We start from the raw sequence: 15029 nt of genomic DNA on the forward strand, positions 1-15029 counted from the left end.
TGATCTACCAAGCCCCGAGAGGGATCAAATATTTTATCACTCTACGTTAGTTTGCATATCACGATATTTGATCCAGAGTAAAGATGGAAATATCCTAGTTTAATTGCCCCCTTTAAATAGGGGGCATTCCATTTGAATACCATGGCTCAATACCATGTGCCATCTTTATTTTTATTAATACTAATATTAGGGTTAATAATGTTTTTTCGCATGGTATTAATAATAATTTGGCCCATAGGCTTCACCAAAATATAACACATTTTTTGAGTGTTCATAAATATAAGGTGGCTTATGGAGTAAATATAAAAAATGTTTTATTTATTTACCATATCTCTCCTTTATTTATATTTTTATTAATTTACCATAACTCTTTTATAAATATGTTATTTGGCCCATAGGATTCAATTAAATGAAACCTCTTTTTTGAGCCTTCTTAAACAGAAAGAGGGCTATGGACTAAATATAGAAAGAGGTTTTATTTATTTACCATACACCCACTTTATTTATTTATTTATTTATTTATACGCTTGCGTGTTCATAAATATAAGGTGACATATGGAGTAAATATAAAAACATGTTTTATTATTTACCATGCCTCTGTTTATTTATATTCTTATTAATTTACCATACCTCTTTTATAAATATGGTATTTGGCCCAGAGGATTCACCTAAATGAAACCTCATTTTTGAGCCTTCTTAAATAGAAAGAGGGTTATGGACTAAATATAAAAATATGTTTTATTTATTTACCATACCTCTAGTTTATTTGTATTTTTGTTTATTTACTATACCTGTGGAGTAAGTATAAAAAGAGCTTTTATTTATGTACCAAACCTCCACTATATTTATATTTTTATTTATAACTATCATAAATACATTTTCTTGAAAATGAGGGCAAATGCAAGATTGTAACTCATAATTTCAAGGGCCAAATTTACTTTTTTTACCCTCTCCCTTAAAATAAGGTGGGTTAACCTCCATACCTAATTTTTTTATAAAATAAATTTGAGGCGATTTGTAACAATGTACTATGATACAAAATATTCGACCAATAAAAATATAAAACCCCAAGGGCGAAAATTCGCTCTTAAAATTTTCCATCCAAGAAACTACAGTCCGTCCTCTTTTTGTAACTTCTTACAAAATTTCAATCTGATGCTAAGAGAGACAGTTATGACTATTTTCCCAAGGTGACCTATTTGGAATGTAATTTGGGGGTCTGCCAAAACCCTAACTTCCTTAGACTATATCTCTGAAAATATAGCAAGACAAGAACTGGTATTCAAAGCCAAGGTTTAGACTGATTTCTTCTCAAATTGGTTTTTTTTTTAGCTTCTAAAACTTCATAGCGAAAGAGTTATAGTGACAATCCCAAGATGACCTGTTTTAGTTTAAATTTTGGAGCTTGCAAAAACACTAACTTCGTCAAATCATATCTCCGAAAATATAGTGAGACAAGCTCTAAAATTTGGACTCAAGTTTTAACGTGATTTCCTCTCAAATGGGTTTCATCTTTTCAATTCTGAAACATCGCATAAAAACGTTATAGCGAAAATTCCATGATGACCTATTTCGAGCAGTGAAACCCTAGAATCCAAAGGTATGATACCAATTGTTAGGAAACCAGCTCAAAAAAATATAAAAGGATAGATCAACGCCATAAAATTCAGCCTCTTTGAGGGGGAAACCTCCTTTACACTACACAAATGAAAAATTCTTGGATGATTCAAATGAAAAAACCCCCTTTCTATAGATAGGATTCTAAGGGGACACAATATAACCAATCCAACCTAACAATAATAATATAAAGGCACAAAAATAACAATAGTGGGATTCTATGGGGCACAATAATCACAATATGGGGAAAATAGGGGTACAACAATAACAATAAGGGATACAATGACAATAGTAATGGGGGAATCACTAGTATTAAAGGGACCCAACGAGGCCATCCTTAACATGAACATATTACCACATAGGCTTTTATCTAGCATATGCACAAAGACCCTTGTCACAACAAGATATCTCCAATGTAACAATTATACATGTAATGAAAATATTTCATGTGTTGTTCATTTTTATGAGTTTATATTAGTTTATTTATAAACAATTTCTTTACCCTTAACATTGCATGGTGTATTAATCATTCATGTGAATAATAGGAACTCAATCCATGTCCATTACATTTATGCACCATTTCAATACAAAACTTTTGAACACATGTTCATTACATTTATAAGCACCATTGTAATCTAGAAATTAAAACACATATTCATTGGCATTGTAAAAGCATGAGAACAATTATTTTGGAATATTTTTGGAAACTCAGTATGGGAAAAGAACTCTCCGCCTAACCATAAACAACTGAAACCAATGCTCACTTTCAACTATCACCCCTAAGCTAAATTTGAAATAATAAGGGGATTGTTGAAAGGATTAAAACACCAACTTACAGCTATAACGAACACTCCAAAGGACATCCTTCCTCAACCCACCAACCACTCAACAATTAAAAAATGCACAGGGAATCCGAAGGCTAATTGACTCCACCCTCTAGCTACCAAATGGAATCCAACCAAAATACACAAGGAATATAGAGGCTTCTTCTCCACCTAAGAGCACACATGGAATCCAAAGGCCAGATACCTCCACCCAAGAATTTCAAGGGAGTATAGAGAAGAAATTCTCCACCCTTGAAGAAAAATACATTGATTCCACCCACTTTAGGGAATCTAGAACCCATTTTAAAATAAAATAGCAAGAAGGATGTTAGTGGTCCTCCATGTAGGAATCAAAGGAACAGTCTTTGACCCCAACCATTAAGGGAATATAGAGAGAGTCCATCTCCACCCTATAACTATACAAGGAATTAGGAGATAATTTTTCCTTACCAAGGAGATACCTTCTTCATGCTAATATTGGCAACTAAACTGATATCACTAACTTCTCTTCTCTTATGCAAACTCCTTGTTTTTCCTACTCTTTGGTGTCATTTTTTGTTTGAATGATGATCCATTCCCCCCTGCCCTATGGATTCATGAATGGAATGAACCCCCCATGAGTTCAAACCCACTTATTTTCCTCTTCTATGAAGAGGTTAACCTTACTATCATTTCTTTCTTACAATGTTTTTTCAATACAACACGATCCTCATCCTTCTCTTTTAGTCCCATTAATTTAAAAAAACTAGTCCATTAAACACTCACACCAACGAACCTTTAAATGCTACCAAAATAGTTCATATTTATTGCACAAGAAACATTATGCATCCCAAGCAAGTAACATCCTTGGCTCTCAAATACATTTCCCTTTGATTCATCCCATTTTTAATATATTTTGTAAACAATATTTACATTACATTTCATGAGGAAACCAAGGTTGGGGCTTTTACAAAGAATGAGGCCAATTTTATACTAATTTTAACCCAAATTTCACAAGGATCACAATGGTGCAGTCAATTACTCATCTAGGCTATGAAATTCAAGGATGATGGAAAAAATATTCCTTTACCATTAACTGTTTGGCATGAAGTTTGAAACAACAATGAACCTTTCATATGGAGGTCATGCTTAGAGTTCAAAATATCAGGAGGAAAAGACAAATCTACTGGCGTTGTGATTCCTAAGATTTGAGTAGCCAAATTTCAAGTCACTCTGAGGAATGTAGGTATAATGTATATATTTCCACGTGCTTTCATTTATTTTGATGAGATTAATGACGCAGCCTCCCCACTATTTAAGTAATGCCCGAAGATGTGGTCTACACTAGATGAACTCTGTGATCAAACTTTTGTGTGCATGGTCTTATGGTTTCCTTTATGTTGCTTCTTCTTTATGTGTATGCACATATGCTTTTAAATGTTCTTTCATGCAATTCTACTAACATCAACTGAAGAAAATATCTTGGATAATGCTTTCATATTAGAGATTCCACAACAATACAATATTAATATGCTAGGATCAACTTAAAACATTAATAATAATGTGTTGGAATATTTAAATTCAAAGAGTAATTCTTGTATCCCAAACTTCATTATTATGATGATAGTTAAACATCTATTTAGACCAAATTTGGCATATTAATCCTTAAAAGAGAAAAGGAAATACTTAGTTTTCTTTAAAAATTTATTTCTATGCTCGAAAGATATAAGGGAAGAACTCCAAAACCACCATAGCTTTTATGATTTAAAATTTAGGGAGGTAAATATTTTAATATTTTGGAATCAAAGTCTAATATCAATGTACACAAATATTTTGAAGGGAAACGTCCTTTGATATTAAACCCTCTTAGAGTCAAAATGTTGACAAATCCTTTAAATCCACTTATGATTTAGGAATTGTTGAAATTATTGTTTCACTATGGAGCTAGTGACAAAGTACTTTTATTTTCACAATGCGTATTTTCTTCTACACTGTTAAAACATGTAAACATTTTTATTTTCTACGTTAGTGTTGATCACCTCCTAATAATATCTTAATTTTCTTTAATATTCTAATTTTACCATAACTTGTCCTTCAATTTAGTTGTAATAATATTTTTTATATTATCATCATTCTGGCTCTTCATTTATCTGCTAAGGATAGCATTTGGAATCTCTATAATGCACTCGCTTAATACATAATTTATTCTGAAAAAAGTCAGAAGCAATCTTAGGAAGTCCATTGTCTTGGTTATTTGTATTGTTCTTGTACATAAGGTGCCTAGTCATAATATTCATGTCAATGGAGAAAATGTTTGCATTTCAATTTGAAATTATAATTAAATTATTAAGTGTTTTTATATGTGCTCTATCTTTCTCCACAACTATTTAGAGATATTACATTCCTATATGTCAAAACCATATAAGGTAAGAAGTGTGATAAGAGTCTCAAAGAGGATTTTCTTCTTATCCCATAGTTTATTTTCAAACAAAAAATTATCTTAACTTTTTTTCTTGGATTTAGTTACCATAAATTTTATTTTCTCAATTTTACAAATCATTACCCATATTGGAGTAGATATCCTTGGGGAATTTTATTTTCTTGTTGAGATCATAACATCTCCTTGAGATAAGTGAAATAACATCAACTATACCAAAAGGATAATGACTATACCAATAATCCTTGGGAACACATAATCCAATTCTGCGAAGGAACCCTCTTATTCATTTATATGCCAAAAGTGGTATACGATAGGGTACAAACCTTCTTAAATACTATATTACAATTAACCTTTTTTTACCAACCTTTAGTGTTCCTAAACTTGACAACAACATTCTTACGTCATTTTACCATAACGACCATCAACTTGAGAGGAACTTCTAACTCTTTGATTTAATTCCAAAACCTAGTCCTAGGATGATTGTAAAACATACTGTAATGACAATGAAAGAACGTATGAAATTGGTCTTATTATTATGACACTCCTATATAATGATTTAACCGATAACATAGTGGTCCATAATTAAACAGTAGCTCCTAAATATGGCTTGGCCTTCGGCTCTTCTTTATGTCACTTGCTAAGTGTATTCTAATGTTGATTTCCAGAGACTTTCATATAACATGGATAAAATATGACTAACCATTACTCATTTTTCCTTTCAATAATTAACAATATTTAGTTCTAGATACAATTATTAATACATTTTTTTCATTGAGAGTAGCTCGATCCTCTATAACCTACCACAGAGGAGAAGTTGTCATAAGAAACAAACAAACATAATGTTATATTAAAATACTAAATAAATACAAGTCAATTCCATCTTTTTCTTTTGTAAGATTGGTATTCTATTGATCAATTAGGAGATAACATGTACATGATATGAATTCTAGCCATGGTTTTCCACTTGTGAAACTAAACTAGTGGTTCAAATATAGTTATTTTGTCAAAAAATTTGACATATAGCTCACAAAAACTATATCCATAACATGCCTCAACATGTTTACCAAGAATATAATGTAATTGCATAAGCCTAAGTGCATCAAAATTAAAGTTATACTACTTAAAGTCCATGATAACTATGAATCTCCAAATGTAAGAAAAGATGTGACAATAAATAAAAAGATGTGCGATGTAATAGATTAGTTGGATGTCGAAACATCAGTTGGTGTCGCTAGTGTGCCAGGTGAATCCGCGATTTTTCCTTTGGAGAGGATGGCCTCAATTCATGCTAACGAGAGAGACATGTGCCTGAGTTTGAGGGACATCTCCATGGCTTCTGCTTGGATGGTCTGTGAGCTAAAGAGAGAGCTTCCTTTTAGTGTCTTATTTTTCCTTGAGGTATTTAAATATAGTGAGTGTTTTGATGTGCAAATATAGTTTATATATTACATAAGTATTTAATTTTTATTCTTCAAGTGTGGCCTAGATCCATAAGGGACTCAATTACTAAGGAGAGGATTTCGTCATCAATGTGATCATTTGTTTTATTCATTTCTTCAATAACTACTTGGTTCACAACTATTTGGATGTGTGTAGGGTTTTGGTTACGATACATCTATGTCATGGTTTGGACTTAGAAGTAGTCTCGTGAACTCTCCTCGCCTTTGATAGAGGAGATATGCTTGCTTCTCATGCACTAGTGAGGCATGTTGTAGGAGATAGTCTAACAAAATATATCCATGAGAGCGGTGGGAGAAAGAAAAGGATAGCGAGAGAGAATAGTAGAGTTGGGAGAAATAACAATGAGTTATAATTGATAGATTAATATAATTTGAGGTAGAGTAATTGGTGATGAGAAAATAAGCACTACAAGGAAATTAGTTAAATCAATTGCAGTGGTGTCGAAGCACAACCTAGGTGCACGTATCAATGTCAAAATAGTCTTTGTGTGGGTATAATGGAAAAAATATGAGATAGACACGTGGAATGAATTATATCACATGAACTGTATAATTAGGAAACAAAAGAATTTTCAAACAGTTTCCAACCGAGCTGTAAAGGAAATGGACTGATATCTAGCATGAAATATAACAAGGGGCCCTCATTCCCGAGAATCATCGAAAGAAAAGGTGTGCTAGAGTTGAGAATTATAGGGCCCATGACTCCAACCATTCCAATAGAGCCACAATATATTGACTACCACAAGAAAAGATATCTTGTATTGCTAGAAAACTTTGGTGGCCTCCTTCAACTCAGTAACAATGGAATTCTTCGCAAACATTTGGAACTTATGGGAGGTCAGGTTAGTAGGACCTATGACTTCGCCCTCAAAATAAATGGAGATATAAGAGCTATATAGGAAAATAAAATTTAGGGTGGCAAGTTTTTCCCTTCCCTGTCCTAGTGTAGCGATAACTAGACACAACATAGTTAATAATACTATCTTGATAGATATGATACACATCCTCTCCATGACTAGGGCGAGTAATGCCTTGGGTGCATTTCTTACCTCACATTGCATGGATTTAAAATGTTATTGCAAGGTAGAGGTTGGGATAACCATAATCCCCCTGGGTCCTATGGAGTTGGATCATGATTGAGGGTGAGCCCACCGCTCCCCTCCCCTCCTCTCACACACTTTGTTTATGTACCATCCTAATCATGGAAAGTCGACTCCATCTCAAACAACCTAAAATTAAATCAAGTAAAAAATCAAATATATATATATATATATAAATAATAAATTAAACCAAAATTAAATGATGCTTAACACATTTGTGTGAAAGATTAGATTTGTTAATGTGTAATTAAAAAAAAAATAATACATAATATAAAATTAAATGATTAAAAGATAATAAAATAATAAAATTCGCTCATTCTGGTCATGATGGATATATATTGATGTAATTAAACGCACTTTTTACTTAATAACACTCTATATATAGATGATTAGTAACACTACTAATAGGCATATATGATTAATAATAACAAAGTAATAATCATTTAAATATAAACCTTCAAAAATTAATAAATGATTTTCTTTGTTAATTAATAAATGCCCGTTTTCTATTACACACATTGGGAGAACATTTTGGTGATTTTTTATTAAAGAAAAAGTACTTCGGAAACCTATTTTTTTTGCTTTTATCTTTGTTAGTGAGCAATTTTTAAGTTGGTAGAAGTATTTATTTTAAAATAAGGATTTTAAATTTAAATTTAATTGTGGATGAAAGAGATTTAAGTTCCACCAAATATTCACATAAAGTTGTTTGTAATAAAAATGTTAAGATTTATTTCAAAAGTAGTTAGGTCTATTTTATTTTTTCAATATAATTAACAGAAATATTGTTTAAATTCATTATTTTTTTTCAGATTTTATTTATGACATTAAATTTTTATTGTTTATTATTACTATATTATTTTTTAATTATAATCAGCTTTTAAAATTTACTTAATAATAATTCAAGATAAATTTATAATTTATTTATTTTTATAAAAAAAAAGTTGGCAATGTAAATTGAATAATAAAATATGTATTTTGATACATATGCGGGATGACTATTAAAATTTATCAATATTTAATTTATATAATTATATTAGTTAACATTTATATTAATGGTTAAAATTAAAATATCTACTAACCAGTAATTTTTTTAATCACTTACTTATTATAAAATGATAAAGAAAAAAAAAAATCAATTAATAAAAACAAAAATACATTCTAAAAATTATATATTTTGTTTTTATCAATAAAAATGGTGAAATATGGCCAAAAATTATATGAACATGATAAAGAAAAAACAAACTTTTATCAATAAAAATGGTGAAATATGGCCAAAAATTATATGAACATGATAAAGAAAAAACAAACGAAACAGGAAAGCAATCCATAGATTTCTTAGAAAACAACGTGGAGAGATCCCCACACTATAAAAGAAACAAACAAAACAGTCGAAGCAATCCATAGATTTCTTTAAAAAAACAACGTGGAGAGAAGCCCACACTATAAAAGAAGGGATAAGATTTGCATGTTCCCAAAACATTTTGCAATGATGGCGTACCTCAATTATTGAAGATCAGTACATTACATTCATGCGATGCTATCCGATCCATTCTATGGTCGCCGCTTTATTATCCGATCCATTCTATGGTCGCTGCTTTATTATCCGATCCATTCTATGTTCGCTGCTTTATTATCTTTTCTCTACCACACACTGTCAACAGGATCATCCGTAATATGACGATCACTGACCTCAAACATGCAACCTCTCTCTTGAAATCTCCAAAGCAAATACCATCCAATACATTCTCTTTTCGAAAAATACCTTCCAAAGCAAAGCGATTTTTTACACAACTTCCCCGGCACAGTGAAGCGTAGCTTCTTCTAGAGTCCGATCTATCATTGCTTTCATTGCTTTGCTTTTTTGTATTGTACATTTATTTCAATTTTAATCTTCTGTTTTAATTTACTAGTAATTTTCTTTTTCTTTTTTTAAATAGGGTGGCTAGTCTCTTGAAGTATTTATTAGGTTATATGTACAATATATTTACATGAATACAGGCAAATAAATCATTATATCAATCAACATCAATCTCCATATATCAAATGCACTGCTTAGCAACATCAAAATGGTGAACGTATAAACCTGCCGCCCCGATGCTGGACCATGCACACATGTGCAATTTTCTAGCAAATAAATCATTATATCAATCAACATCAATCTCCATATATCAAATGCACTGCCTAGCAACATCAAAATGGTGGATCTAAGGCAGGCCGGGAACTTATAAACCTGCTGCCCCGCTGCTGGACCATGCACACATGTGCAATTTTCTAGCAACTTCACATGATGCTTGTTTTTCTTTTCTGTACTGCACATTTGTTTCAATTTGATTCTCGTCTCAGTTCCCTAGCAACTTCTCACGATGTTTCCTTTTTATGATGAGCTTCCCTTATTTGCTTTAAGTAATTGAGAGATTTTATATTAATAGAAAAATAATGCAGGCAATATCGCAGAGGAACTACAATTGAATCTATTCGAGCGTTTCTTAGAAAAAAAACGTACAAGAGGAAAACACCAGATTACTTATTGTCTTATAATGAAACTTAATTGGAAAAATTCCCAAAATAATGTTAAAATTCCAAATAGCTTATAAAACATATAACATAGCAAGATGTGTGTACGTTTGTAATTTATTACAGTGGCAGGTTATGGTTTCTATGTTCTTAGTGAGCGCCACAATATAGAAAAATAAATTGTGGAAAATTTATTTGGGAAAAATCAAGGGGAAAAGATTAGAGGTTTTTATTATAATAACAAAAATCTATTATATTTTTAATTTTTTTTTAGCTTTTTACTCACATTCTTGTAAAAATAGTTTTAATTATAATATTATGGGCAGAAGATATTGGAACAATATAATTAGGTTGGGTGTATTATAATATTGGAAAAATCTAAATGGGTTATATTTGATTTATACTAATCTAGATTCATCTAATTCTGGATCTATTAATGCAAATTTTTCCTCCAACTATTAATGCAATGTTATTAAGTCTAATAATAACAATCATCATAATCATCATCATCATCATCATCATTTAATAATAATATTAAAATTAATGATGTTTTTTTTACATGACATGATAACAAAATTCATAGTAAAACTATATCAATTTAATTTTCAAATACAAATTAATATTTTCAAATATTACAATTTTGATGTAAAAATATTTGTCTTTGAATATTTTAATGTATCCATACAATATGGTTTTTCCTTTTAAATATGCATATTTAGTTAAAAAATATTAAAAGATTTTGGAGCAATATTTTCTATTCTCTGTGTTGAATTGTTTTGCACTTTCTTTATTTATATCGTTATTTTCATTTTTGTTTGGAGGAGACATTAATTTTTTATTTATTAGTATTTTATTGGAGATGAGACATACTTACACATCCCTTCATACTGGGTTGTAGAATGGGCTTCTTGGCCCAATTAATTTGGTCTCACACTTAACAATCTCCAACTTGAAACCAAATAGAAGCTTGAATGAATAACTTTAACATTGTTTCTCGCTCATTGCTACTAATCCTTTCCCAAGTTTCTACAAAACGCTTGTTCATCCCTTGCCAAAATCTTTATTAACATATCAATTAAATTGTCTTTAGTGTGTATTTTCTCCAATTGTAGTATCCCATCATCTAACACTAGGTAAGATCAGGGCATCCAATCGAGAGCTTCCATGACTAAGTTTTTCATCAGAACCATCGCCTAAGTCTATCTGATCAACTATAAGTTGAGTGCCTACCCAACTTCACTACAATGCAGCTCTATCCAAAACATCTTAATCGAGCATGGATTCATTTATGGTTTTGTTGCATGGATTCTGCAACTATCTATATCTATGCTAGTGTTTTGCCATGGCCACTATGACCTATTAAGTACCCACTGGTGTTATCCCTCTCGAGCTTATGCTAGAGTTAAACTTCCTGAATCTACAAGATTCATATGATGTCGAGAAGACTACAAGGAGATCAATACTCCTTGAAGATCTACACACCAAGGTACACCCTAATGCTTGTAATGCCTTACCTAATAACACTGTGTCACTTGTTGAAGACCTCCACAATATTTGGCATTGAGAAGCGGCTAGAGTTTTACTGCTCTAAAGGTAGTATCAATCCTTGGAACACCATGTTTATCATCAGTCATTCAGGCATGAAGCTTCCACACCATTTCACTGCCAAGGTATGGCACAATTAACAGTGTCCAACATGTGGAGGTTCATCAACAAAACCAATAGAGAAAGAATGCAAGTTGCTGAGAATGCAAGGCTAAAGAAGCCCCTCATAGAAAATCACGGGTTTTTATATTTACAATAGGAGGCCATCCTCGACATCAACATATTACCATATAGGTTGTAACATAGTCTTGTAGCTAGAATATGCACACAAACCCCTATCATAACACGCTTTCTCCAATGTAACCAGTATACATGTAATGGAAAGAGTTCCTATGTTGTTCATTGTTATGATTTTGGATCAAGTTATTTATAGACCATTTCATTAACCTTAATATTGCATGGTGTATTAATCATTTAGGTGAATAATAGGAACTCAATCCCTATCCATTAAATTTATGCACCATTTCAATCAAAAAATGAAAACACATGTTCATGACATTTATAAGCACCATTTCAATCTAGAAATGCAAATACATGTTCATTAGCATTGTAAATACATGACAACACTTATCTTGGATGTTTTTGGGAAACTAAGCATGGTTCAAGAACTCTCCACCCAACCATAGACACCTGTAGTTAATTGTCGCTTGCAACTATCACCCCTGAGCCATATTTCAAATGCTGAGGAGCTCACTCAAGGGATTAAAACATTAAATTCTAGCTATAATAGGGACTCCAAAGGAAATCCTTCCTCCACCCACCATCCACTCAACAATTAAACAATACACAGGGAATCCAGAGACTAGCCTCCTCCACCCTCTAGCTACCCAATGGTATCCAATCAAAATACACATGGAATCTATAGGCTTCTTCTCCACCCAAGTACACACATGGAATCTAGAGGCTATCTACATCCACCCAATAATGTCAAGGGAGTCCAGAGAAACAAGTCTCCACCCTTCAACAAGAACACAATGGTTCTACCCACTTTGGGGAATCTAGAACCCAATTCAAAATCAAATATAAAGAAAGGTTTCATAGATCCTCCATTCAGGAATCTAACGAATAACCCTCAACCCCAACCATCAAGGGAATCTAGAGAAATCGCATATCTACCCTCTAGATATACAAGGAATCAAGAGGCAATTATTCCTCACTAACGAGAAACCTTCTTCATGCCAATCTCGGAAACCAAACTGATATCAATATCTTCTCTTATCTTCTACAGACTCCTTGTTTTTCCTACCCTTTTGCACTATTTTGTGTCTGAATTAGGATCAAATTCCCCCTGCTTTATGGCTTCTTGAATGGAATGAACCCTTCATGATGACGAACCCACTTCTTTTTCTCTTCTATGTAGAGGTTAGCCTTACTCTCATTGATTCCTTACAATGTTTTCGCAAGACAACATGGTCCTCTTCCTTCTCTTTCAGCACCATTAATTTCAAAAAACGAGTCCATTAAACACGCACACCAGTCAACCTTTATAGGATTCCAAACCAATTCAAATTTATTTCACAAGAAGCCTTATATATCTTAAGAAGGTAACCTCCTCAACTCTCAAATCCATGTCCCTTTGACTAGACCCATTTTTAATATATTTTGTAAACAATATTTACATTGCATTTCATGAGGAAACTCAGGTTGGTGCTTTCACACATAATGAGATCAAATTTATACACATTTTAACCAGAATGTTGAAAGTATTACAATGGTGCAGTCAATTTTGCATCTAGACTACAGAATTTAGGGGTCATTGTAAAAACCTATCTTCATCATTAATTGTTGGGCATGAAGTTCAAGACAAAAATGAACCTTTCAGAAGTAGGTCATTCTTACATTCAAAAGTATAAGGAGGAGGAGACAAATCTATTGGTGCTATGATTGATAAGATTTGAGTAGCTGAATTTCAAGTCATTTCTAGGAATGGAGGTATAATGATGTATTTTACATGTACTTTCTTTTCTTTTCATGGGATCAATGGAGCAAACGCCCCATCATTTAAGCAAGGCCTGAAGATGTAGTCTACACTCAAAGAACGTTGTTATAAAACTTTTGTATGCATAGTCTTATGGTTTCCTTTATGTTTCTAATTCTTTATGTGTATGCACATATGGTTTTGCATGCTCTTCAGGAAATTTTGCTAACATCAACTGAAGAAAATATCATGGATAATGATTTTATATTAGAGATTCCATATCAATAGAATATTAATTTTCTAGGATTAATTCAAACAACTAATAATAATGTGTTAAAATAACTAAATTCAAAGAGTAATTCTTGTATAACAAGCTTCATGATGATGATGATAGTTAAACATCCATTGAGACTGAATTTCGCATATCAATATTTTAAAAAGAAAGGGAAATACTTTGCTTTTATTTAAAATTTTATTTCTATGCTCGAAAATCTTTAAGGGAAGCACTCCAAAACCACCATATCTTTTATGATTAAAGGTTAGGAAGGTAAATACTTAATATTTTGGAACAAAAATCTAATATTAGTGTACATATTTTTTTTTAAGGGAAATTTCGTTTGATATTAAACCCTCTTAGTGTCAAAATATCGACAAATTCTTTAAAGCCACTATGATTTAGGAATTGTTCAAAATATTGTTTAACTATGGAGCTAGTGATGGTGTATTTTTATTTTAGCAATGCATATTTTCTTCTACACTAGCTAAAACATATAAACATTTTTATTTTCAATCTTAGTGTTGATCACCTCCTGATGGTATCTTAGTTTTCTTTAATCTTCTAATTTTATCATAACTTATCCTTTAATTTATATGCAATAATATTTTTGATATCATCATCGTCCGACCTCTTTATTTATCCCTGAAGATTAGCACTTGGCATATCTATGATACACTCACTTAAGTCATAAGTTATTTCGAGAAAAGTTAGAAGCAATTTTAGGAAGTCCATTGTCTTGTTTATATATATTGTTCTTGTAGATAAGGAGCCTAGTCACAATCTTCCTATCAATGGATGAAATTCTTGCATTTCAATTTGAAATTATAATTTATTAAGTATTTTATATGTGCTCTATCTTTCTCCACAATTATTTAGAGATATTACATCCTTATAATTCAAAACCATATAAGGTGAGAAGAGTGACAAGAGTCCCAAAGAGGATTTTAGTCTTATCCCATAGATTTTTGTCAAACACAAAATTAGGCTAAATTTTTTTCTTGGACTTAGTTACCATAACTTTTATTTTCTCAATGTTACAAATCATACCCATATTGGAATAGAAATCCTTTTAGAGTTTTATTTTCTTGTTGAGATCATAGCGGCTCCTTTACATAAGAGCAATAACATTAGCTAAATCAAAAGGACAATGACTATACCAATTATACCTAAGAAAACATAATCCACTTCTTCCAAAGAACCCTCTTACTTATTTACTTACATGCCAAAAGTGGTAGATGATAGGCTACAGACAAGCTTGAATATTATATTACAATTGACCATTCTTGACCAAC

Source organism: Pinus tabuliformis, chromosome Q (assembly GCF_031772625.1).
Source record: "Pinus tabuliformis cultivar Carrire ecotype Pingquan chromosome Q, CPIR1, whole genome shotgun sequence".
Lineage (NCBI taxonomy): Eukaryota > Viridiplantae > Streptophyta > Pinopsida > Pinales > Pinaceae > Pinus > Pinus tabuliformis.